Raw genomic sequence first — 27,519 nt, 5'->3', positions numbered from 1 at the left:
ACGCTCGGAAAATTGAAGATATGGCCCAGTCAAAGGAACAAACCAATAGTTCAAATGAGATACAGGAGCTGAGACAACTAATGCTGAATATACGAACAGAAATGGAAAAACTCTTCAAAAACCAAATCAATAAATTGAGGGAGGACATGAAGAAGACATGGGCTGAACAAAAAGAAGAAATAGAAAATCTGAGAAAACAAATCACAGAACTTATGGGAGTGAAGGACAAAGAAGAAAAAATGGAAAAAACAATGGATACCTACAATGGTAGATCTAAAGAGACAGAAGCTACAATTAGTGAACTGGAGGATGGAACATCTGAATTCCAAAAAGAAAGAGAAACTATAGGGAAAAGAATGGAAAAACTTGAGCAGGGGATCAGGGAACTGAATGACAATATGAAGCGCACAAATATACGTGTTGTGGGTGTCCCAGAAGGAGAAGAGAAGGGAAAAGGAGGAGAAAAACTAATGGAAGAAATTATCACTGAAAATTTCCCAACTCTTATGAAAGACCTAAATTTGCAGATCCAAGAAGTGCAGCGCACCCCAAAGAGAATAGACCCAAATAGGCATTCCCCAAGACACTTACTAGTTAGAATGTCAGAGCTCAAAGAGAAAGAGAGGATCTTGAAAGCAGCAAGAGAAAAACAATCTGTCACATACAAGGGAAACCCAATAAGACTATGTGTAGATTTCTCAGCAGAAACCATGGAAGCTAGAAGACAGTGGGATGATATATTTAAATTACTAAAAGAGAAAAACTGCCAACCAAGACTCCTATATCCAGCAAAATTGTCCTTCAAAAATGAAGGAGAAATTAAAACATTTATAGACAAAAAGTCACTGAGAGAATTTGTGACCAGGAGACCAGCTCTGCAAGAAATACTAAAGGGAGCACTAGAGTCAGATACGAAAAGACAGAAGAGAGAGGTATGGAGTAAAGTGTAGAAAGAAGGAAAATCAGATATGATATATATAATACAAAAGCCAAAATGGTAAAGGAAAATATTATCCAAACAGTAATAATACTAAAAGTTAATGGACTGAATTTCCCAATCAAAAGACATAGAATGGCAGAATGGATTATGACCCAGCAATACCACTGCTAGGTATCTACTCAAAGGACTTAAGGGCAAAGACACAGACGGACATTTGCACACCAGTGTTTATAGCAGCATTATCTACAATTGCAAAGAGATGGAAACAGCCAAAATGTTCATCAACAGACGAGTGGCTAAACAAACTGTGGCGTATACCTACGATGGAATATTATGCAGCTTTAAGACAGACTAAACTTATGAAGCATGTAATAACATGGATGGACCTAGAGAACATTATGCTGAGTGAGTCTAGCCAAAAACTAAAGGACAAATACTGTATGGTCCCACTGATGTGAACCGACATTCGAGAATCAGCTTGGAATATATCACTGGTAACAGAGACCAGCAGGAGTTAGAAACAGGGTAAGATAATGGGTAATTGGAGCTGAAGGGATACAGACTGTGCAACAGGACTAGATACAAAAACTCAAAAATGGACAGCACAATAATACCTAAGTGTAATGTAACTAGGTTGGAACACTGAATGAAGCTGCACCTGAAATATGGTTTTTTGTTTGTTTGTTTGTGTGTTTGTATCTTTTGGTTTTGTTTTTTTTCTTTTTCCTTTTTTTATATATATATATTTTATTAGTATTATTATTTTAATTCTCTTCTCTATATTAACATTCTATATCTTTTTATGCTGTTTTGCTAGTTCTTTTCCTAAATCGATGCAAATGTACTAAGAAATGATGATCATACATCTATGTGATGATACTAAGAATTACTGAGTGCATTTGTAGAATGGAATGATTTCTAAATGTTGTGTTAATTTCTTTTCTTTTTTTTGATTAATAAAAAAAAAAAAACTCAAAAATGGACAGCACAATAATACCTAATCGTAAAGTAATCATGTTAAAACACTGAATGAAGCTGCATCTGAGCTATAGGTTTTTGTTTTGTTTTGTTTTGTTTTGTTTTGATTTTACTATTATTACTTTTATTTTTTTCTCTATATAAATATTCTATATCTTTTTCGGTTATGTTGCTAGTTCTTCTAAACTAATGCATATGTACTAAGAAATGATGATCATGCATCTATGTGATGATGTTAAGAATTAATGATTGCATATGTAGAATGGTATGATCTCTAAATGTTGGGTTAATTTCTTTTTTTCCGTTAATTAAAAAAAAAAAAAAAAGAGAAGGGATAATTGGAGCTGAAGGGATACAGACTGTACAACGGGACTGGATATAAAAACTCAGAAATGGACAGCACAATACTACCCAATTGTAATGCAATTATGTTAAAACACTGAATGAAGCTGCATGTGAGGTATAGGTTTTTTGTTTTTGTTTTTTGTTTTTTTTTTTTCTTTCTATTATTGTTTTAATTCTTATTCTGTTGTCTTTTTATTTCTTTTTCTAAATCGATGCAAATGTACTAAGAAATGATGAATATGCAACTACGTGATGTTATTAAGAATTACTGATTGTACATGTAGATTGGAATGATTTCTAATTGTTTTGTTAATTCTTTTTTTAATTAATAAAAAAAAAAGGTGTCCAGAAAAAAAAAAAAAAATCTTTCATCTATTGTAAAAAATTTAACTACTGCTTAAAATATGAGCAACTTATAAAAAAAGTGTTATCAATTGCAGCAAATTTTCCACAAGAATGCAAGTGTTGGTGGTGGGGTGGTATATGGGAATCCTGCAGTTTATGCATGATTCCACTGTAAACCCACAATTTCTCTAATAAAAAATAAAAAATAAATAAATAATACTGTCATGACCTTTAACCCAAACTCCAATATCAGAGATTTTTAAATAATAGGAAAAAATGTGTAACAGAATAGATGAATTAAGTAGAAAGACTTCATTATAAAAGAGAACATAGAATTACAGTTAGTACCAGAGATAAATCAGAACATTTAAAAGTTTATATTAGCTATAATTAGGGCTTAATTAAAATGATTCTGGTGGGGAGAAAAGGTCAGAGAAAAGTCAGGAAACAAGTAATTGAGTAGGGAAACATTAAAGGACAAAACTGAGCTGCTTTCTTCTTTACCCCTTTTCCCTAAAACACAAAAGCATACTCTTTCTGAATGAAGGATGGCATCAATGTTCATCTAGCCTTCAAAGGCAGAAATTCAGAAGTGACCGTGGATTTCTACACAGTCTTTCCCATATGTAATCAGTTACCAAATCAACTCCCACCAGAGAAATCTCACTCAAATGCAGTTCCCTCCTTCCCATCTCCTACCAATGTCTTAAGAAATAACCTCATCACTTCTCCCATAGCATTCCTTGAACAAACTCCCTCTCACTAAAAAAAAAATGTACATTTATGGCATCTCGGAGGTATCACCCCAATACAAATAGATCCCCCTTCAAGGCCACCAGATCTTTTTAGAATACGAATATGATCACATCATCCTTATGCTTAAAACCCTTCAGTAGCTCCTAATCCCCCAAAGGATAAAGTCCAATCTCCACAGCATGAAATACAAGGCACATTCTGATCTCTGAAGAATTCATTTCACCAATGACTCACACCCTCTATAAAGCTTTCTTGACCTTCCTAAACAGATGTTTCCTATTCTCCAGTCTTACAACACTTTATGAATAACTTTTATAATTTCTAACTACTTATATCAACCCCATCCTTCACAGAGAAATTACTATTAAAACAGAAAGAATACAGTCTCAGTTCTTAGAAAAGTTTTATTCAAAATAACTACTGATAAAATGAACATTTAATGTTAATGCCCCTAAAAACATACAAATGTGATTAAATAACTTAAGTGAAAATAAAAACTAATTTAAATTATGCTACACACATTTCCTACAAAGCTACACACAGGGAAAGCTTGGGATTTTAAAATTGCCTCCGCAAACCTGTTACTAAACACAAAAGCTATTCCTGGGCTTCTCCCTTTAACGTGTCCATAGATTGTCTCATTATTTCATAAGGAGCCAAGTTCCCAAAAGAGGAAGGGTAAGAAGGGAAGGAAAGAGGAGATTTTCAAATGAGACAAGAAAGCAAAACTGGGATTAGCACCTGAAATATGGGCTGTACCCTAGGGAGAGGAAGTGGTAAGGGTAACAGGGAAAGAATAGAAGGGGAGGAGGTGGCAGGAGAAAAAGCTAGTGGGAAAAGGGTGAGGGTGGGGGGTGGGAGTCAGTAAATGTCTGAGTCTGGGATCTCCTTATTCTGCTATTTGCTTCAGTATACACTAACTACATCAGCAAGAGAGGACAGGAGTAAGAAGTCACAAACACAGTAATATACTGAATCTTCAAAGCTCAAATAATATATCTAAGAAGCAGAGACGTTAAAAGAGATCATTGTCAGTATATTTAGATAGAATAAGGAATTAGGAAAAAAAACTGGATTTCGAGGAACTACTTTTCACAAACACAAACTGGAAAGTTTTCATGTTAAGCATAAGGTACAATCTTACTAAAATTCTATTAAAGTAATGATTTTTAAAGTAAAAGTTCAACTGAATTTCAAGTACAAAGTTATGCAGTAATCATACAAGGCCTTACTTCTTACTGTATTACTGAATTTTAATCCCTCAAAAGTATGACAAGGCTCTCTTTGTCCGAATCCTGAAAAAAAAAATTCAATAACTATTTTGACAGCAGTTTTAATTACTGGCAACTTAAGATACTAAAGTCTTAAAATTCCTTTTCCCCTTAATGTCACATGTGCTTTTGTACCTAACCTCTTGGGAATGATACAAAGAACCATGTACTTGAAGTAGTCAAAGTTTCTCTCAATAAAAAGTTGAGCACAAGAAGAAAAGCCCAGTGATCTGAGAAGCAGGAAGCCTGGGTTGTATAGTTAGCTCAGTATGCTAGTTAGTGAAGGATAACCTTGAGCATTCCTTAGCTTCTCTAGCTTCAGTTTCCTACAACACGAAGAAACTGAAACAGATCTCAAAGATTCCGTGTAGCCCCTCTAACTTTCCTTGAAGCACCTGACCTACAGTTAATATTTTTAAAACCTTGCATTTGCACAATTGCGGTTTATAAAGCATTTCTCAGTTAATCTTCAGGAAAGAAGATGTGATATCTGTCTTACAAATCATAAATTTGAGGCCCAGGAAGTTAGATACATATTCAAGATAGTAACTGGCATAGCCAAAAGTTCTTTGACTCTAGATCTAGATCAAAGTCCTTTCAAGATTTCTTAAAGAAATCTTAAAAACCTGAAAAGCTTAAAGCCCAGATCTAAACAACTACATTAAAGCAATACAATACATAACCTACTAAAACTTTTTCAAATGAAGGTATTAAATGTAATTATTTACATTATTTGGAATATAACATCTCAAAAACATGGAGTCAAAATACCTCAAGTAATTCAATAAAAAAGCATTAATCAATGACTGGATTTTCCATTTATAACTAAGAACATTTGTCATCACAGGAAGATACTACTTTTACCTGAAAGTCTTCACAAAATGAAAACTTTTACTAAACCATTTGGGAATTTTTTTCCACAAAGAAAACTCTAAGCCCAGATAGGTCATTGGTGAGATCTAACAATATTCAGGGAAAAAGGAATTCCACTCTTACAGTAACTGTTCCAAAGAACAGAAAGAAGAAACATCCTTAAATCATTTTATGAAGCTAGCATAATACTGATATCAAAATCAAAAAACAGAAGCAGAAATAAAAATTATAAAGCCAGCCACACTCATAAACGTAAATTTAAAAATCTAAAAATTGCAGCAAATTAAATCCAACACACTACAAAAAGGATTACGATACATCATGATAAAATTCAGTTTATTCTAGGTATGGAAGACTAGCTTAACATTACAAAATCAAATAATGTAATTCACATTAGCAGATTAAAGGTAGAAAAATCATAACATAGGAATAGCTGCAAAAAAAGCATTCAAAAAATTAAACATTAATGCACAATAAAAGTGAGTAGCAATATAAGGATACATCCTTAATTTCATTAAGAACCTATGCCAAGGGTGGTGCAACAGTGGCTCAGTGGCAGAATTCTCACCTGCCATGCCGGAGACCCGGGTTCAATTCCCAAAGCCTTTCCATGCCAAAAAAAAAAAAGGAAACTAAGCCAAGCTTTATTTTTAATAGTGAAATGTTGAAAAGGTTCACGCTGAGGTAAGCAACAAAACAAAGGTTCCATTATCTACACTTCTACTCAACCTACTATTGGAGTTCTATGCTACTTCAGTAAGGAAAGAAAAAGAAATGAAAGGAATGAAGACTTTTGAAAAACAAAATGAAATACTGTCATTTGCAAATGATTAATCTAAAAATAAATTTAAATTAACAGTAGCCTTGATTCTTGAAGATGACTGTATAAAGAGGTAACTTTTACAATGTGACCGTGTGATTGTGAAAACTTTGAGTCTGCTGCTCCTTTTATCCAGTGTATGGACAGATGAGTAAAGAAATATGGATAAAAAAATAAGTAATAAGGGGGGAACAAAGAGTAAAATAAATTGGGGAGATGGAAATATTAGTGTCAATGAGAGGGAGGAGAAAAGGGTATGGTATGAATAAGTTTATTCTTTTTATTTCTTTTTCTGGAGTGATAACAAATGTTCTCAAAAATGATTATGGTATTTTGTTGGTTTGTCCAGAGTGATGCCCCGATAAATCCCAGAGTGATTTGAACAGTGAATAAAAAAGTACTTGCAAAGTCCCCTTCAGGGAATGGTGAGAAAGAGGGAAAATTCAACTTCCCCAAGTTGAATTCTGGATATTCTCACAAGCAGTGTGGACAACTGGCCAAGCCCCCAGTCTTGGGGTTTGTTCATATGAAACTTAATCCCACAAAGGATAGGTCAAGCCTACTTAAAATTACGCCTAAGAGTCACCCACAAGAGAACCTCTTTTCTTGCTCAGATGTGGCCTCTCTCTCCAGCCAACATAACAAGCAAACTCACCGCCCTCCCCCTGTCTATGTGGGACATGACTCCCAGGGGTGTGGACCTTCCTGGCAACGTGGGACAGAAATCCTAGACTAAGCTGAGACTCAGCATCAAGGGATTGAGAAAAACCCTAGAATGAGCTGAGACTCAGCATCAAGGGACTGAGAAGACCTTCTCGACCAAAAGCGGGAAAAGTGAAATGAGACAAAGTGTCAATGGCTGAGAGATTCCAAACAGAGTCAAGAGGTTATCCTGGAGGTTATTCTTATGCATTCAGTAGATATCACCTTGCTATTCAAGGTGTGGTGGAGAGGCTGGATGGAACTGCCTGAAAATGTACAGCTGTGTTCCAGTAGCCATGTTTCTTGACGATGATTATATAATGATATAGCTTTCACAATGTGACTGTGTGATTGTGAAAAAAAAAATGATTATGGTTAAACATGCATGCACTTTCTGTTTTCTGTTATGATTCATGAATAAAAGCTGAGTGGAAAAAGAAGACAGGGTCCTTGAATGCTTCAGTCATTGACCCTCCCATCCCTACTCTTTTACTTAAAAAAAAAAAAAAAAAAGATGGGCGGGCCACGGTGGCTCAGCAGGCGAGAATGCTTGCCTGCCATGCCAGAGGACCCGGGTTCAATTCCCGATGCCTGTCATGTTAAAAAAAAAAAAAAAGATTATGGTGATGAATACACAACTACGTGATGATACTGTGAGCCAGTATGCCATGTACGGAATGTATGTGTATGAAGATTTCTCAATAAAAATATTTTTAAAGTCCAAGCATCCTCCATATCAGAGCCCAATTCATGGCCCACATCATTCCGTCCCTCCAAGACTTCCCTTAGATCTTTTCTCAAATGTCACCTATGATGTTTTCCCTGACCACCATATATAAAATAGCAAATACACACATACACACTGCCTGACACTCTTTGCCCCCTCATCAATTCAATTTTGCTCCATATCATTTATCACCTCCTCATATAGTACATATTTACTTGTGATGTTAGGTTCATGTGTCAACTTTGTTAGGTTATTTTGTCCAGTTGTTGGGTCAAGTAACCATTGGCATGATTGTTACTATCAAGCTATTCTGTGGATTGAAATCACCAGTAAGTTGATCACATGTATGGCTGATTACATCTACAATCAAATGAGGAGACCGATTTCAATAATGAGAGACATCTCACCCAATCAGTTTAAGGCCTTACAGGGAGAAGTGATGATTTCAGCAGTCAGAAAGAACTTTCATCTCTATCAGTTTCTCCTGGGGAATTCATTGAAAACCTTTATCAGAGTTGCCAGCTTGTAGCCTGCCCTACAGAATTTGGAATTGTCCAGTCCCACGGTGGCATAGCCAATTTCTATTTAAAAAAAAAATTCATAATATTTACATAATGTATATGTGCACACACACATACATATCTTGTCTATTCACTTTCCCTGGAGAACCTTAACTAATATAGACTTGGTATGGGAGCAGTTTTTGAAAAACATAATCTTAAGGATGAGATTTCTGATTGGTTCTGGGGTTTTTAAAACTGATTCTCTAATCTGATTAGATTCAGATTCTAACAACTGAGATAACACTGACAGTCCATGCTGTGAGATGGCAACAGAAATAAGTAAAATATCACAAATGCTTATAAGAGGAAAGGCTCTGGGTGAGAGTGCTTTTAACAACTTAACAGAGTTTTATGGAGTTAAAAAAATAATAATGATGTTGGTTGGTTGTTCCTAAACATCCTAGATTCAGTTGTAAAAGAAAGGAACGAGCACAAGGTTTCATATTCTGAACTTAAGCTCCACAGGAAAGATATGAATGTCTTTGTGTGCCATGAAAGAAAATCTTACTTCCTATAGCTGCAGACTTGAGATTTCTGAAAACCAGACCCAGAGTCTCACTGTGCAAGTGGCTGAATTACAATGGAAATGGAAATCCCATCCTTGCAGGGTGTCTGCTATTAAAGCGAAGGTATTAATTGGAAAGGAATGGGATCCTGAAAATTGGAATGGGGACAAATGGGTTCATAATGATGGCAGTGGGGACACTGAAACCCTAGATTTTGCTGAGTCTTTGCAGAAAACCTGTAATGCCCTGAGGAATTAACTGTATAACCTCCTCCTGAAGAAATTAGCCCTGCTATACATGATAAACCTATAACCACCCCCACCCCCATCCCAGGAAATAGCACTCATGCCTGTCTAAAGAAATTAATTTTGTTTCACCAGATTAAACTGCAATGGAATGCCCTGTGGTAGTTGTCTTCCAAGACATTTCTAATCCTTTTCATGATCAACCCCACCACCCCTTTTTCTTCTAGACCTATAAATAAACTGAAGTCCCAACAGGTCTCAAAAGGTGAGGAACGAAGTGTGAAGCATAAGGAGGTGCACTACAAACCAAAAAAAAAAATGCATGATTTTTCCAATCTATATAGACAGAAATCCAAGGAATATGTGTGGGAATGGATATTAAGGACATGGGATAATGGTGGAAAGGACATAAAGTTGATCAGTCTAAAGTTATTGACTTAGGACCACTAAGCAGAGACTCTGGATTCGATGTTGTAGCTCAAAGGAGTAAGAAATGGCTCTAATAGTTTAGACGGATGGCTGAAAGCACAGGCCAAAAGGCCTATAGTCAACACTGCCCTAGTATAAGGTACATGAGTGGATCTAAAAGCTTAGAGATTTGAATGTTGGGGTGGATTTATCATGTAAGACATGCTCACCCACCCAAAGAATGTCCAGAGGACACAACTTTCACCAGGATTGAGTAATCAGTTTCTGAGACTAACTCTATCATTCTTGAATAGCTCTAAGTTGGCTCTTCTTCATAGGTCAAATATTACTGTGTAACTGCTGTCACTGAACCTGGATCCTTAAATACAACAGGGATATTTAGATCCTGTGTTAGCAGTAGCCAAGTGGCAGGCCTTAAACCCTAAAGACAAGGTGGGTGTAGCTACCATAATGGACAGTAGACTCAAAGTAGTAATCAGAATAGTCTGACTCACACAAATCCATGGCACTGGCTAGTAGGTCATGGGGTACCTAGAACTAAAATACATAGAAAGTCTATAAAATTCTTACTTGATCTGTATAAGCAGAAGAGTTCTAAGTCAAGTGAACAAAAGACTAACTTGAATTAGAGAGTCCTAGCCCCTTAAAATCAAATGCCAGATTTGAGACAGTTTATAGACCCATAGCCCCTTGAAGAAGGGAAGGCTGGGTGCCCTAGAGGAAGAACCCTGCCACACTGCCAAAAATGTACACTGTTAATCTTCCTCCCAACCTTCCTCAAAGAGAGTGTGGCCTTTTACCAGGGTAACTGTACAATGAGAAAAAGAAAATGATCAGGTATCTCAGGGATTAGTCACTGGTTCAAAAATGATTAATTCCACAAGACCCAAACTTTACTGTGACCTATAGTCAAAGCAGGGGCCAATGGAGATAAGGTGATCAATGGAGTTTTAGCTCAGATTCATCTCACAGTGGGTCTAGAGTTCCCCAAGACCCATTCTGTGATTATTTTCCCAGTTCCAGAACGCATACAGTAAACATACTCAGCAACTGGCAGACTCCCCACATACATTCCCTGATTTGTGGAGTGAGAGCTTTTATAGTAGGAAAGGCCAAGGGGAAGCCACTAGAACTGCCTCTACCTAGCAAAATAATACATCAAAAACAGATGGATTTTGGAGGATGGCAGTGGATTATCATACACTTAACCAGGTGGCGAGTCCAATTGTAGCTACTGTCCCAGATGTGGTATCGCTGCTTGGGCAGATCAACACACATCCTGGTACTTGATATATGCAGCTACAGATCTGGAAAATGTTTCTTTCTAAATTTCTGTTAGTAAAGACCACCAGAAACAGACTGTGTTCAGATGGCAATGCCAGCAATACTCCTTCACTGTCCTACCTCAGGGGTGTATCAACTCACCAGCCTTACGTCATAATCTAGTTGGCAGAGAACTTGGCTGTTTCTCCCTTCAAAAAGACAGCACACTGGTCTATTATACCGATGATACACCAATTGGCTCTAATGAGCAAGAAATAGGCAATACTCTAGACTTATTGGTAAGGCATTTGTGTCAGAAGATGGAAGATAAATTCAAGAAAAACTCAGGCTCCTTCCACCTCAGTGAAATTTCTAGGGGTCCAGTGATGTGGGGCAGGTAGGTGTACCTTCTAAGCTGTACAATAAAAGCTATTGTATCTGGCCCCTCCTATAACCAAAAAAAGAGGCATAATTTCTAGCAGGACTCTATAGAGGAATCACACCACAGACCTTTAGGCTTTGGAAGCAAAGTCTGCTATCCTCTGCAGATAACTACACTGCTTTTGTGAAACAGCTTTTGGTCTATTACTGGATTTTAGGAAAAAACACTTAACCATGGGCCACCAAGTTACCATGAGACCCAAGCTGCCTAAAATGAACTTGGTGGTGTCTGCCCCACCAAGCCATAAAGTTGAGCATCCAGAGAGGTACTCTATCATAAAATGGAAGTTATATATACAAGATAGGGCTTGAGCAGACCTTGAAAGCACAAAGAAGTTACACAGCCCCCACTCCTGCCACATTACCTTCTCTTTCCCAGCCCATAGTTATGGTCCCTTAGAGATTTCCTTACAAACAGTTGACTGAGGAAGAGAAAACTCTGGCCTGCATTACACAGGCTTTTGCATGAAATACAGGTACCACCCAAAGTGGACAGCTGCAGTGCTACAGTCCTTTCTGGGACATCATTAAAAGGTAGTGAAGGGGTATCTTCTCAGTGGGCAGAACTTTGAGAAGAGTTCTAAGTTAAGTGAACAAAAGACTAACTTGAATTAGAGAGTCCTAACCCCTTAAAATCAAATATCAGATTTGAGACAGTTTATAGACCCACAGTCCCTTGAAGAAGGGAAGGCTGGGTGCCCTTCTGGGTAGTGAAGGGGTATCTTCTCAGTGGGCAGAACTTTGAGTGGCACACCTGGTTGTTCATTTTGCTTGGAAGGAGAAATGGCCAGAAGTACCTTTGTATACTGATTCATAGCCTGTGGCCAATGTATACATTGGAAAATGACTGGAAAACTGGTGACAAAGTGGTATGCAGACAGAACTTTCTGAGTGGGCAAAAAACATGAAGATATTTGTGTCCCAAATGAATGCTTTCTAGAGTGTGATTTCAGCAGAGGAAGATTTAATAATCAAGTGGTTCCAAAACCCCTCCTGTCATTGCTCAATGGACTTATGAACAAAGTGGCCATGGTGGTAGGGATGGAAGTTATGCACAGGCTCAGCAACATGGACTTGAACTCACCAAAGCTGACTTGGCTACCGCCACTGCTGAGTGCCCAAACTGACAGAAGTGAGCAAACTCAGTCTCTGATACAGCACCATTCCCTGAGGTGATCAGCATGCTACCTGGTGGCAGGTTGATTACACTGGACCACTTCCATTACGGAAGAAACAGAGTTTTATTCTAAGTGGAACAGACTATTCCAGATAAGGGTTTACCTTTCCTGCATACAATGCTTCTTCCAAAACTATCATCCACTGACTTACAGAACAGTTTATCCACTGTCACGGTATTTCACACTGCACTGCTTCTGATCAAGGAGCACACTTCACAGCAAATGAAGTGTGGGAATGAGGACATGCTCATGGAATTCACTGATTCTACCATGTGCCCCATCATCCTGAAGCAGGTGGATTGAAAGAACAGTTAGAATGGCTTTTGAAAGACTCAATTATGGTGCCAACTGGGTAGCAATATCTTGCAGGCTTGGGACAATGTTCCATAGGAAGCTATAAGTGCACTAAATCAGTGTTCCACTCTATGGTGCTGTTTCTCTCATAGCCAGGAACCATGGGTCCAGGAATCAAGGGGTAAAAATAGGAGTGGCACTACTATTACCCTTAGTGATCCATTAGAAAAAAATTTGCTCCCTGTCCCGACAACCTTAAGATCTGCTGGATTACAGGTTTTAATTCCAAAAGTACAAGAGCTTCCACCGGAGACACAATGATTCCACTGAACAGGAAGTTAAGTGGCCATTTCAAGCTCCTCATGCCTCTAAATCAACAAGCAGAGAAGAGCATTGTTCTGGTTGGGGTGACTAATTCTGATTATTAAGGGGAAACAGGATTTACACAATGGAGAAGAGGTGCCTAGTATACAGCAGATCCCCTCAATACCACCATGTCCTGTGATCAAATACAATGGAAAGTGCAATAATCCAATAAAGGCAGGACTACTAATGGACCAGAACTTCTCAGGAACAAAGTTTTGTCTCAACCCAAAAGGTAAAGACCCTTGGTCATCTGAGGTACTTGCTGAGAGAAACACAAATATGGAATGCACAGTGGAAGATGTTAATTATAAATACGAGCTATAACCATATAATCAGTTACAGATCATATGGTTATGACTATTTCTTCCTTGTTTTATTCTGAGTATGTTTTTGTATATGTACATAAAGCAAATATCTTTTCTTCCCTATCCCTTTACCATATGACATAAGTTGTATTATCTTTATGTCATAGTATTTAAGTTATAGGATTTCAAGTTTAAGAGTAAAGATTACCCAAGGACTTGTACCCTATTCTGGGAAAAGTCAGTGTATTTCCGGTTGTACACAGGACAGTTGAGTACTGCAATTGTTTATATTTAGAGATTAAGTATGGGTTAAGGAAGTGAGTATGGGAGCCAAGCAGACAAGGGATGGACCGTGATGCTTAAGTTCACGTGTAAACTTGGATAGGTTAGATGCAAATTTCATACATTAAAACTGTGGGAGGCGCAACACTGGCTCAGTGGCAGAATTCTCGCCTGCCATGCCGGAGACCTGGATTTGATTCCCGGAGCCTGTCCATGAAAAAAAAAGAAAGAAAATTCTATAGACTTTGCTCAAAGGATCTTCACGCTACCTATATTTACCAGAACACAAGCTTTAATACATATCTTCCAGCGTTAGCAGATACAAAAAACTTAACAGCTGTCCAAAAAAAACACTGCAGTATAATCAGATGATGATGATTTCATAAAAATCAGGAAACTAATCTACGGTATTAAAGTCAGGATAGCGGTTAGCCTTAGACAAAGGTACTGCTAAAAGGGGCGTAAGGGATTTCTGGTGTGCAGGTAATATTATGTTTCTTGATCTGGGAGCATGGGAATATTCCCTTTGAAAAAAAAGCTTAGCTATGTATTGATGATTTGTGCCCCTTTCCATACTGTTATGTTAAATTAAAAACTAGCTAAAAAGTAAATATTTGGCAGTGCAATAGTCTAAGAATATCTGTTTCTTCATGCGCATTAATACTAACTTTGTATCTAGTAAACTGTACTCCATATAGTATAATTAAGAAGGAAGGGAAATAAGTAATACAATTTAGACATAACTTCCTTCCAAAATGTTTGAAATAAAACAGGTTTTATTATTCAAAGGAGTCAGGTTCATTACTTAAGAGGCAAGAGAATCATGGTTAAGGATGTGAGTCTATTGTTAGAATCCTGCCTCTACCACTTGCCAGCTCCGTGATCTACAAGTTTACTTACTCTCTGTGGGCTTCCGTTACATTGCCTATAAAACGGGGATCCACCTCATATGCTTGTTGTAAGGACTAAATGAGTTACTTCATGTAAGGCATTTAGAACAGCATTTGACATGTAGTAAGTACTAGATAAATGATGGCTCTTCAAACACCTGGAATACTTAAGTCCTCAATGATGCTAAATAAATAGGATGTTTCTACTGCAACCAACTGGCAAATGGACACTGAAACACATGGAGCCCCTTCTGAAAATAACTTGTACATTACCCTTTCTGTAAAGAAGGATCATTAACTGCTAGTTTTCTTTATATTTGAATTTCCCAAGGTAGTCACTGTACCACACTCTCCAGCAAATCATACAGCAGTTTCATGCTGGATTCTTTTTTAATCCCTGTTCAAAATATCTTTAAGAATTAAATAACCATCTAGAGCAGTGTATCATCCTTAGAAGAAACAGTAGCAATTAAAGCAACAGTTAAAGCTAATACTTTGTAAGAGTTACTATGTATCAAACATTGTGCTAATTATTTTTCCCATACTAATCTATGGCTCACAACAGCACTGTTGAGTAGATATATTATTCACCCTGACTAAAATGGTCTAAGTCCATTTTACTTCAGAGCCCCATTTCCTTTATTTCCTTCACCTTATTCTCGCACAACTCTTTATACCTACCTCAATTATCACCATATTTCTAGTTATCTGTTTACATATCTGCTCTTCCACACTAGATTATAAATTCAACTCTGCATTTCCAGAGCTAGCAGAGTCTAGCGCAAGGAAGGACTCAGGAATGTTTACAGGAACTGGTTAATTCTAAAGATGAGAGATTAAAACTCTCAAACCTGACTACTCTAGAGCAAAAACCTTTTCTTCCACACAAATAACTAATCCCATTATTTCAGTCCTACTTGAAAAATTTTCTTGGTTTGCTGTGAGGCTCACCACTTGTAAAGTGTTAATCCAGGTGACAATTTGAAAATCCTATTGTTAACAATAACTTTTCAAAGAATAAGATAAACATGAGGATCAATTTGATGGGCATATACTATGAAATTAAGCTATCAACCTCATAGCACAGCGCTCAACCTTGCAAATTCACAGATCTCACTCAGCAGAGCAACAACACATTCCAGTATCTGCAGGCTGCTTTCTCTCCTCAATTACAAAAGGAACATTGTTTGATACAGTATTAAGTCTCCTTAAAAGAAATTAATAAATGTAGGAGGAAATTTTCATTTTCAATTAAACTTCCAAGAGTCTTTCAATACCTTATTTTAATTATACAATTGTACTTCTGCTTCAGTCTTGTTACAGAGAATGAATCTGTTAAAACTGCTTTGTCCACCGTGACATAACTTATTGTATACTTTCCACACTTCAAGCAATTTCCTGGACATTTCATGCCCATGTTTATATAATATGGTTTCAATACTGCGACAAAAAAAAACCAGCTAATTTACTCTAGATCAAATTACAAGTTATACAGTGTGTGTGTGTGTAATTATAACTTAATACTGTGACCCTGAAAGATAAAGTTCAGTATTTCATTCCTGCCCCCACCCCCACCCCAGGAGGAAATTATGTCAGAAGGACTTTGAGTTAGTAAATAACAGACAATTTTTAAAAATAAACATTTATACTATTCTACAGCCCAGTTCTTTCCTTTATTCTATGCTATCTCTCCCTCCACATACTCCCTTTCTCTGAAGATTAGTTTTTTATACTCACCAGCCCCATGTCTAGGAGACGTGCTGACAGACCCTGGATATACATGTGATAGTTCAAGCCACAGAAACTAATGGCACAAACTGCAGACTGACTATGCAATGAGGTCTCACTGACCTCATCATTTGGAGAAAAGGGTCAACATTCATAGGAACTTGCAACAGAAAAAAAAAAGGCAACAAGCATTTCATGGGAGTTATACCTCAGCAATCTGAGCTGTTAAATTAAGAATTTTAAGAAACAAAGAATTACAAGAGGAAAAAAAAGTACCAACATATGAAACTTCAATGACGTAAAAAAAAGTGGAGAAAACAGAAACACATTATTAAACTATCATAAAGCTCAATCCTTTTAATGATAAACACATTTTTAGAAAAGTCGCCATAATGGTATGTTAGGGAAGAATCAATCTCCATCCTCTCATTAGTTTCTTAAGAGAAGAGATTTGCCGGAACCACTTTAACCTCCAATCACAAGGAGCAATGTGCTTTACAATGAACAAAGGAGAAAAATTCAACTCTTTAGTAATCAAAGAAATGAAAACATGATACTTCACGCAAAATAGCAAAGATTCTTTTTCAATGAAAACACCAATGAGCACTCAAACACACAATCTCTGCAGAAAGCATTTGGTGGGAAAAACAGAGAGAGAGAGATCGATCTAATAGTATGCTTTTGGAACATATCCTTAAAATCAAAAAAGCAGAAGAGGTTTATGCACAAGGATGTTTATAACATTTATATCAAAAAACTGTTATCCAACATACATACCATACAGGAATGGTATATTATAAAGTACCCACGAGATGAAACATTATTAATGTTTATGGAAGGTTTGCATTTCTTACTATTTCTGAGGTAACGGGCATGGCGCTTAAATATTCAGATCTTCAGTTTTCTCAACCACAAAGTGAAAATAATATCTACTGCTCTCATACAGTCACTGGGATGACTAAGTGTGAACCTATGAAAAACAACAATGTAACTGTACTTAAGCACTCAGTAATTTACAGCTGTCAGATCTCACAGTAATAATATTTCAGTAACAAGAATAGAGAAGGTATTCAATAAATATTTTATGACAAGATAGATAAAAGAAAAGATGCAGTAGGAATTTAAATCCAGGTCATCTGACTTGATCACATAATCTTTCTATAAAACCAAGCACTTATTACCAAAGGCAGGCAATGAAGATAAAATATTAAGGATTGTTAAGATTATGAAATCAAATAAGAGCTATGGAATCCTCATTAGAGACTTTTTAGAACAAATTACACAGCATTCCAAGATCTAGAGGATTTGGTATTACACATAGTCAAGTAATTTTACCAGAATAATAGGTAATTTCTGAGTCACAAAAATAATTTTAAAGCTTACTGGCTTACTTATTGGTTGATGACTCAACTTGAATGCAATGTAAAAAGAGGCCAGGGGCTCTCCGCTCCTCCCCGCTCAACAGCCTCCCTCATCTTCTCATGCAGTGCCAGCCACATTTCTGAGGCATGATGGTGAAGGTTGGAATAAATGGATTTGGCTGTATTGGGCACCCGGTCAAGAGGGCTGCTGCAAACTCCATCAAAGTGCAGGTGTTGCCATCAATGACCCCTTCATTGACCTCTACTATATGGTCTACGTGTCCCAGTATGATTCCACCAACAGCAAGTTCAAAGGCACTGTCAAGGGTGAGAATGGGAAACTCGTCATCAGTAGGAATCCCATTACTTTCTTCCAGGAGCAAGATCCTACCAACATCAAATGGGGTGATGCTGGAGCTGAATATGTTGTGGAATTCACTAGTGTCTTCACAACCACGGAGAAGGCTGGGGCTCACTTGAAGGGTGGTGCCAAAAGAGTCATCATCTCTATCCCTTTAGTTGATGTCCCCATGTTTGTGATGGATGTGAGAAGTATGACAACTCCCTCAAGATTGTCAGCAATGCTTCTTGCACCACCAACTGCCTGGCCCCCCTAGCCAAGGTCATCCATGACAACTTTAGCATAGTGGAGGGACTCATGACCACTGTCCATACCATCACTGCCATCCAGAAGACAGTAGATGGCCGCTCTGGGAAAATGCAGCATGATGACCATGAGAGTGCCCAGAATATGATCTTTGCCTCTACCAGCACTGCCAAAGCAGTGGGCAAGGTCATCCCGGAGCTGAATGGGAAGCTCATTGGCATGGCCATCTGTATCCCCACCCTAATGTATCCATCGTGGATCTGACCTGCAGCCTGGAGAAAGCAGCCAAGGACAACAACATCAAGAAGGTGGTGACACAGGCATCAGAGGGCCCCCGAAAGGGCATCTTGGGCTACGCTGAGGACCAAGTCATTTCCTGCAACTTGAACAGTGACACTCACTCTTCCACTTTTTCATGCTGAGGCTGGCAATGCCCTCAACAACCACTTCATTAAGTTCATTTCCTGTTGTGACAATAAATTTGGCTATAGCACAGGATGGTGGACCTTACAGTCTACATAGCCTTTAAGGAGTAAGAGACTCTGGACCACCAACCCCAGCACCAGCAGAGAGGAGAGAAGCCATCAGCTTTTGGGGAGTCCTGGTTCCAGCTCGACCCCTAACAATGAGAATCCCAACTCCTCCACAGGTTCCATCACAGACCCCTGAAAAGGGGGAGGGGCTGAGAGCCCTACCTTGTCATGAATCATCAATAAAGTATACCCAATCAAAAGGAAAAAAAAAAAGACGCTAGGACTAAGAATTTAGTTAGGCTACAGGAGAGGAGGCAGCAAGGAATTATCAATAGCAAGTCAAGGACTACAAGAGGAACTACAAGTGCATATCAGGAGAAGAGATCAGAATCCAGAATCTGGAGGGAAAGCAGAGACAAAGAGGTATATATCAAAGAGCAGGATTAGTCAAAGACTGAGATACAAACAGACTAGGAGAAGCAGGTTTCTCAGTATTAGATAGAAGAAGGAAACCATCTAACCCCAAGGGTCCAAACAAAGGTCCACTGCTTGTGGGGGACAGGTAGAAGTAAAAGCCAACTGCCTCAGGAGAGGGACAAAAAACATTTTTGGCACAGGATCCTGCACCAAAACAAAGTAGAAGCATGTATGCTACCACTGAGAGAAGGCTAGGAAACTCTCTCAGGTCTACATCCAAGGAAGAGTTTGGCTGCCACTGGGGATAAGGAGCAAAAAGACAAAGAAAGCCCCATTCCCAAAGCCCAGACTCATAGACCCTACCTAAGACTGAGGGCAGACCAAGAGAACCAAGAACATCTCCACCTCCAATCAGAACCTAGCTAATATATGAAGAATCCCTTTGTGGTGCAGGTATGCTGCTGACAGTTGACTGAAGAGCAAGAACACCATGCAAGCTACACAAAGCACAAGGTATGAGCAACCCACCACTGGAGAGATTTCAAGTCTGTGGTGCATTGAAGGTAAAAATAGTACCCAAAAGCCATCCCCAACACAACAAGTGGTGAAATTGACTGAACCCTCCATACTAACAGATGACAGAAGAGACATGCCCACTTACGAACACAGTTCTATTTACTTCAGTCAAACTGTTCTTCTACACACAATGTCCAGCATTCAATCAAAAATTATTTTAAAAACAAAAACAACAATAACATTGGGGGGGTTAATACAAAATGAGTGTAGGGTTTCAGTTTGGGGTGAAGGAAAAGTTCTAATAATAGATGGTGCTGAAGAAACTACAAATTGTGAATGTGACTAAACCCACTGAATGGTGTGCTTGGGAGAGGTTGGGATAGGAATATTTATGTTGTCGTACGTATGTTTCCATGTGAAAAAATTAAAGAAAAACTAAAGATATACTGACAATTAAATGTAATACATGATATTGGATGGACTCTAAGAATGAAGAAGAAAAGACTCAAAAGGACATTATGGGATACAAGAAAGCATTAGAATATAGAATATAAGCTATATAATATCAATGTGAAATTTCTTGAACTTGACAACTGCATTTAAGGTTAATTACAGAAGTGAACATCCTTATAGAAATATACACGGAAGTTTTGTGTCCAAGGAGTATGCTATGGGCAATCTGCTCTCAAAAAGAAACAGTGAATGAAGCTGCACCTGAGCTATAGGTTTTTTTGTTTGTTTGTTTGTTTGTTTGTTTGTTTACTATTATTATTACTTTTATTTTTTTCTCTATATTAACATTCTATATCTTTTTCTGTTGTGTTGCTAGTTCTTCTAAACCGATGCAAATGTACTAAGAAACGATGATCATGCATCTATGTGATTATGTTAAGAATTACTGATTGCATATGTAGAATGGTATGATTTCTAAATGTTGGGTTAATTTCTTTTTTTCCGTTAATTAATTAAAAGAAAAAAAAAGAAACAGTGTAAGAAAGATAATGGAAAGGAATGAATGGAAGGAATGAAGGAAGGGCAGGTAGGTTGACAAAATGTTAAAATTGGGGGATCTGGTTATCTGGGGGGATGGAGGTATACAGGAGTTCTTTGTATGGGGTTTATTTTTTCAACTATCCTATATGTTTGAAATTATTTCAAAGTAAAAAGTGAAGAAAAAAAAACATTGTCAAGAAATAAAGCAAACAACAGAACCAGACTCAGAGATAAACTAGATGTTGTAACTATCAGTCAGTGAAGCTAAAACAATTGGGATTAATAAGTTTAAAAATCTAGAGGAAAAAGCACACGATATGCATAAAGAGATGGGTTTTTCAGCAGAGATATGAAAACTATAAAAAAGCATAAAATGTCATAGAAAAAGAAAAAACATCAAAAATGGAGAATTATTTTGACAGGCTTAGCAACAGACTAGACACAGCAGGGGTAGGGGGCTGGTAAATCAGTGAACTTATGATAGGTAAACAGAAAGTGTCCAATTTGAAACAAAAAGGAAAAAAGGGTGTTAAAAAAAAAACAGAAGAGAGCATACAACAGTTTGGGAACAATTCAAACAGACAAAAAAAATTAACTGGATTCCCAAAGGGAGAAGACAAAAAAAAAAAGATGAAAGAAATATCTGAAGAGATCATTGTTGAGATAATGAATGACAGGAAACCACAGATTCAAGGTCAGAAAACCCCATGCAAGACAAACCCTCTTAAAATTGTGAAGTTATCATTACCTTAAATCACATAAATGAAGCAAAAAGTTTATAGAAAAGATATTATCTGACATAATTAACTACTGAAATATATGGAGCAGATATTTTTTAAATATTTTCTATTATCTGTAAAAGACAAAGAAATACCATTTATCATCTCCACATAAAAGTAGAAGAAACAGGTTAAACCAGAAGCAAAAAAAAAAAAAAAGGGCAATGACATGAAAAAACCTAATTGTAAAGGTAAACCAATAATTAAACACATAGTATAGTTCTCTCCCAAACCCGCTAAAGTAAAGTAGATATACATACTCTATTACTTTGACCAAGACACCGTCAACTTGTAGCAAGTCCATTAAATAAAAGCATTTAGTTATGGGTTGGAGAAGAAAAATTGTTGCATATGAATTTAGTAAATCTTCCAGGATGACACTGTCATTTTGTGAAAATTCTATTTCTCACAAACTTATTTATGGTTTATCATTTTCCCACTAAAATTGTGTCAGCAATAACAGGGAAAAGATAAATCTAGAGACTGAGAAGAGTAAAGCAAAGCAGGACCAGAGTTGAGGTTTTTAAAATGTAATCTTGAGTTAAAGGAAACCCAGTTCAAGTCCACCTGGCCTTCAAAGTGTACTCTTGTGTGTGAAAGCTAGGAAAGGGCTAAGATCCAAAGACCCACCATAGTGGTGATAACCAAGCCAAGTGAGAATGTTCAATATCCTCGCTCTCCTGATATAAGATACCCATGGAAAGAATTCAGACTTTACCAATGAAGATATATGAGCAATATACTACTGGGGACATTCAAAGAATTGTTCAAATAAATTTACCAGAAGTTTTTCCCATTTTATACATCTAAGTTAATCAGCATTTTACCAGCTCACCATGGATGGCAAGGTATGAAAATCAATAATTCCAAGTAACAAAAACATAATGTCTAACATTTCAATGAACTAGATACTGAGTATCATAATAATATGTTAATACCCTAATACTACTTAGTATCCATATTATCTACTGTAACCTAAAAATGGATTTTCAACGACCTCACAAGCTACAGAAGGAAATTCTGAACTCTACCTTATAAGGATGATAAACGCAATTATTTTCAGATTTACTAATTCAGGACATGCAAGTGATTCTTTACTATGGTATTTTCTTAGCAAATGTAAATATTAATAATATTTATATTATTAATAATATATAATAAGAACTTTAATGGTGTTATTGACCCTCATTCCAATGCCTATTTTTCCCAGACTATCTTAACTTTCCAACATCAGATCTTATTGGGTGTTCTAGTTTGCTAGCTGCCGGAATGCAATATACCAAAAACGGAATGGCTTTTAAAAAGGGGAATTTAATAAACTGCTAGTTTACAGTTCTAAGGCTGAGAAAATGTCCCAATTAAAACAAGTCTATAGAAATGCCCAATCTAAGGCATCCGGGGAAAGATACCTTGGTTCAAGAAGGCCAATGAAGTTCAGGGTTTCTTTCTCAAGTGAGAAGGCACATGGTGAACACAGTTAGGGTTTCTCTCGCAGCTGGAAAGGCACATGGTGAACACAGTCAGTGTTTCTCTCTCATCTGGAAGGGCACATAGCGAGCATGGTGTCATATGCTATCATCTGGAAGGGCACGTGGCGAGCACGGCATCATATGCTAGCTTCTTCTGGCTTCCTGTTTCATGAAGCTCCTCAGGAGGCATGTTCTTTTTTCATCTCCAAAGGTCGCTGGCTGGTGGACTCTGCTCGTGGCTATGTCATTCTTCTCCGCTCTCTCCGAATTTCTCTCATTCTCCAAAATGTTTCCTCTTTTATAGGACTCTAGAAACTTATCAAGACCCACCCAAATGGGTGGAGACATGTCATCACCTAATCCAGTTTAACAACCACTCTTGATTAAATCACATCTCCAGGTAGATGATCTGATTACAATTTCAAACATATAGTATTGAACAGGGATTATTCTGCCTTTACAAAATGGGATTTAGATTAAAACATGGCTTTTCTAGGGGACATGCATCCTTTCAAACCAGCACACTGGGATAAAATTTTTCAGGATCTCTCCATAACAATTAAGAAAGAATTACCTATAAGCACACCATGCTTTGCTTCAGAATTTGCATTTAACTAAAGAAAGCTGTTTATCTAGACCACCTGAAGAAGTGACTGAAGAGCAAAAAAGAAAGACATTTATCTTTTAATTCTTGAACAGTCTATTCTCATGTTGCAACATTATAAATTAGAGCTTCCAGAATATCATAGTTTTTACCCCCTTACTAATCTAGAACACAGAAAAAAAGGCCTAATTATTAATTAACAGCTCAATATTTTCACAGTAAGATGAATCTGTCATGACTACAAACCACCTGACTGAAAACAAACTTTTAACGACTTCAAAAATGTAAAATTAAATTTTCAGTATACTGTTTAACAGCTACCTGATAATTTTATAAATAAGCTTAAAATTTTGACTTTATAAACAATTTATCATAGATTACATGTATATAGGTTTGGCTAAATTCAGGATAAACACTGACATGTTTCTATTAGATTTTCAAATAGATCAAAAAAGACAGCATATGGCAAAAACAATACAGATCTAGTTTCGAATTCTATTACATTAAGTTAAAGTTGATCTTAGAAAACAAGTATTTATATATATTTTGCATGAGACTCAAAAAGATTTGTCAGTGTGGGTTGTATAACTGATATTATAAATGAGCGTAAAGATTAATAAATAAAATCAACATGCCACTCAGCTTCAAATACAAAGGAGTCTGGGAACTAGTGGGATCAGTGGTAATCACAAAATGAGGAAGTTGCCAATTTGTTCAAAGACTACATACTACATAATGTAGCTGTCATGGTTTGAAGCTGCTATGTATCCCAGAAATGATCATGTTCTTTTAATCCATTCCTATGGGTGTAGAATTTTTGGGAGAGGAACGCTCTGATTAAGTTACTTCAGTGGAGATGTGACCCACCTCATTCAATGTGGGTCTTAATTCTCATACTGGAATCCTTTATAAAAGAATAAAGGACATGCAGAAAAACAGAAACATCTAGAGAAGCTGAGAGAGCCAGAGAAGCTGCAAGACAAGACACACAGAAACTGAAGCCAGATGCTGAAGGCAATGAAACCAGGGAGAGGACCAGCAGGCATTGCCATGTACCTGGCCTTGTGACAAATGATCACCAGTAGCCAATCTTCAGAGAGATGGTATCAGTCTTGTGGATGCCTTAATTTGGACATTTTTCATGAATTCAGAACCGTAAACTTGAAAGTTAATAAATCCCCATTGTAAAAGCCACCCTATTTCTGGTATATTGCATTTTGTCAGTTTTAGCAAACCAAAACAGTAGCAAAACTACATTTGCACAATAAATAACCAGAGCATTAAAAGTGAAATCATGAGAGCAAATAACTCATTTGCTTAGTTTTCTACTAACTCTTCAACACCTAATATGTGTCCAGCACAAAACAGACATTCAAATCCTTATTGAATAAGTCCATTCCCCCTACTAAATAGTACAATGTAACTTTACAGTAGATGTCTAATACTTACTGAATGTACTACTCCCAAATTCACATCAACTAGCACTTTTTAAATGTTTTTAAGTCTATGAGACCATAAACTGAATAAAAATCTTGATTCTATCATCTTCATATCCCTAAACTCTTTTTAGAAGAGTTTACAAAAATTATCAATTATAAAAAAGAGCTCATGACTTAAGCCAAGTGAGTAATATATTACTCATAATTACCCAGTTTATGTAAGTGAATAGCTGAAAGTTAACCCTTAACATTTTTCCACAAGAAGCATTCACAAATAAAGATGGACCCGTTTGTCCTAAAAGTATTTAACACATCAACTTTTTAAAGTGCCGATAAAAATGTCCTTAGATAAAAACAAATGTCAATGAATAAATCATACTGTATTCTAGATTAAACTACCCATATATTTTAAGGTATTAGTGTGCTAAAGTAACAATTGTAAATCAATCACTATACAAACCTAAGGTAGCACCAACTACAATAGATTACAATCAAACAAAAAAACAAAATCCAAAAGTATTTATGAGGCTATGGTACAACTTTTATGAGAAAAAAACACCATAACAGATATTTCAAACAGGTAAAAAAGAAATGAGAACCACTACTATAATTCAGAAGAATGAATAAAATAAGTAGAGCAACAATGCTAGTTAGAAAGGTATAAACAATCTGTTAAGGAATTCTCAAGGTGGAAGAAACAGTGTCTTATCTGAGGATGGCATTGGACAGACTTTATAACAGAGGAAACACAGAAGAGCGGGTACCATGTCAGTTCCTGCCCACCATTTTGTCTCCAACTCATACAATGCACTGAACACAGAAGATTCTTGATCATAGAATAAGCAAGTATTTGGAGCGGACTTAGGGAGGTGAAGAGGGTAATCTAGGATGAGGGAATACCCAAGCAAAGGAATAGAGGAAATAAATCATGTTCAAAGAATAATACATAGTTTAATTTCATTAGAGAGTAATTGTGACATGTAGAAGATCAGCAGGTGACTGTGTATTCCACTATGAAATTTCACAAGTTTATATTATTTTGGTATTAACTGGAAATACTACAAGTTTTATTAATGAAATAATACAAAGTGTGATGTGAGTTACAAGACCATTGCCTCCTCTAATCTAAATGATGACATTAAGAACTAATGTGGTAGCAAAGAGAATGGGAAGAATTAGGGAAAGGGTCAAATTCAACTCCAAGAATTTGTATTTGGTTGATGAGAAAAAAACAGTGATACCATTTTAAAAAAAGTCAAAAAGATGGTTTGGAGTGGCGAAGTAAAGAAAACAACACTGAGAATGTATTCCTTGCTAGGCACTTCAAATACATTATTTTATTTACTCTTCACTACAACCCTGAAGTATTTATTACCCCTATTTCAAAAATGAGGCAAAAAAAAAAAAAAGGTTAAGATGCTTCCCCAAAGCTCAGTTACGTGTCATCCTTTCCCCCCTAAGAGAACCTCCATTCTGTTCCTACTGAGCAGCAGGTGGACCCTCCCCCAACCCTAGAAGAAGGAATCATGATTCTTCTAAGTAGAGAAATCCTATTTCCCTCAGCAGATAACCCACATCTACCAATGAGATCTGAGAAAAAAAATGTGTTGGGAGCACCTGGTAAAGATTTGCCTCCCTGGTTTGGTCATTAGGAAGCTTGAAGGCAACAATCTAAGATCCATCCTGGATTCCTTCCTTTCTTTCACTATCAGCAAACCAAATCAATTGTAATCCCAAAAGGTCTCATTAACCCTTCCTCTCTCTCTGCCTCTGTTGCTACCATCACAGTACAAGCCCTTATCAACTAACTCTACAATCGGACTCCTAATAACCATCCTCTCAGGCAGTCTCCCTATGGTCACTTTTGTTGCCAAAAATCCATTCCCTATTCTGTGATCAAAGGGATCTTTTAAGATGTTAAGTCACATCATATCATTCCCTCCTTAAGATTCTTCAACTGCTTTCCATTACTCCCTAAATAAAACAAGGCTTTGTACCACCTGGCCCTTGCCTCTACAAACGTTCAATCTGATGCTACTCTCCCCCTGCATCAGATGTTTAGACAAAATGACACTTTCACTTCTTCAAATAATTCAAATTCTTGCCTCAAGGTCCATGCTACTTCCTCTGTGAGACTGCTATCCTCCAACTTTTCACAGAGCTGGCTCTTTATCATCCTTCAGATATCACTTATAAATATGACCATCTCACTGTGTGATTGTAAAAACCTTGTGTCTGAGACTTCTTTTATCTACCTATGGACAGATGAGTAAAATATATGGATTAAAAATAAATAAGTTATAGGGGGAACAAATGTTAAGATAAATTTAATAGATTGAAATGTTAGTGATCAATGAAAGGAGGAGTAAAGGATGTATGAATTTTTTTGGTTTTCTTTTCTTTTTCTGAATTGATGTAAATGTTCTAAGAAATGATCATGATAATGAGTATACAACTACGTCATGAAAAAAAGAATGTTCATATTGTATGTTGATGGTTTCATTAATAAAATTTTTTTTTTTTAAATGTGACCATCTCAGAGAAGGCTTCCCTAACCAGCTTACCACCTATATTATTTTCTATCTTATCTCTCTCTTGTTCCTTGATAGCTGTG

General features: G+C 36.9%; 1 protein-coding gene and 1 pseudogene across 2 annotated transcripts in view; one reads left to right on the top strand and one right to left on the bottom strand.

Annotated features, from left to right (window-relative positions):
• STIM2 (stromal interaction molecule 2) overlaps window positions 1-27,519 on the bottom strand; it is a 189,491-nt gene that overhangs the window by 148,395 nt on the left and 13,577 nt on the right. The gene's annotated exons all lie outside the window — the stretch shown is intronic.
• On the top strand, window positions 17,759-18,751 carry LOC143663116 (glyceraldehyde-3-phosphate dehydrogenase pseudogene; annotated as a pseudogene).

Source organism: Tamandua tetradactyla, chromosome 19 (assembly GCF_023851605.1).
Source record: "Tamandua tetradactyla isolate mTamTet1 chromosome 19, mTamTet1.pri, whole genome shotgun sequence".
Classification (NCBI taxonomy): domain Eukaryota; kingdom Metazoa; phylum Chordata; class Mammalia; order Pilosa; family Myrmecophagidae; genus Tamandua; species Tamandua tetradactyla.
Note: the sequence above shows the minus strand (reverse complement) of the source record. Positions and strands in the feature narration are given on the sequence as shown.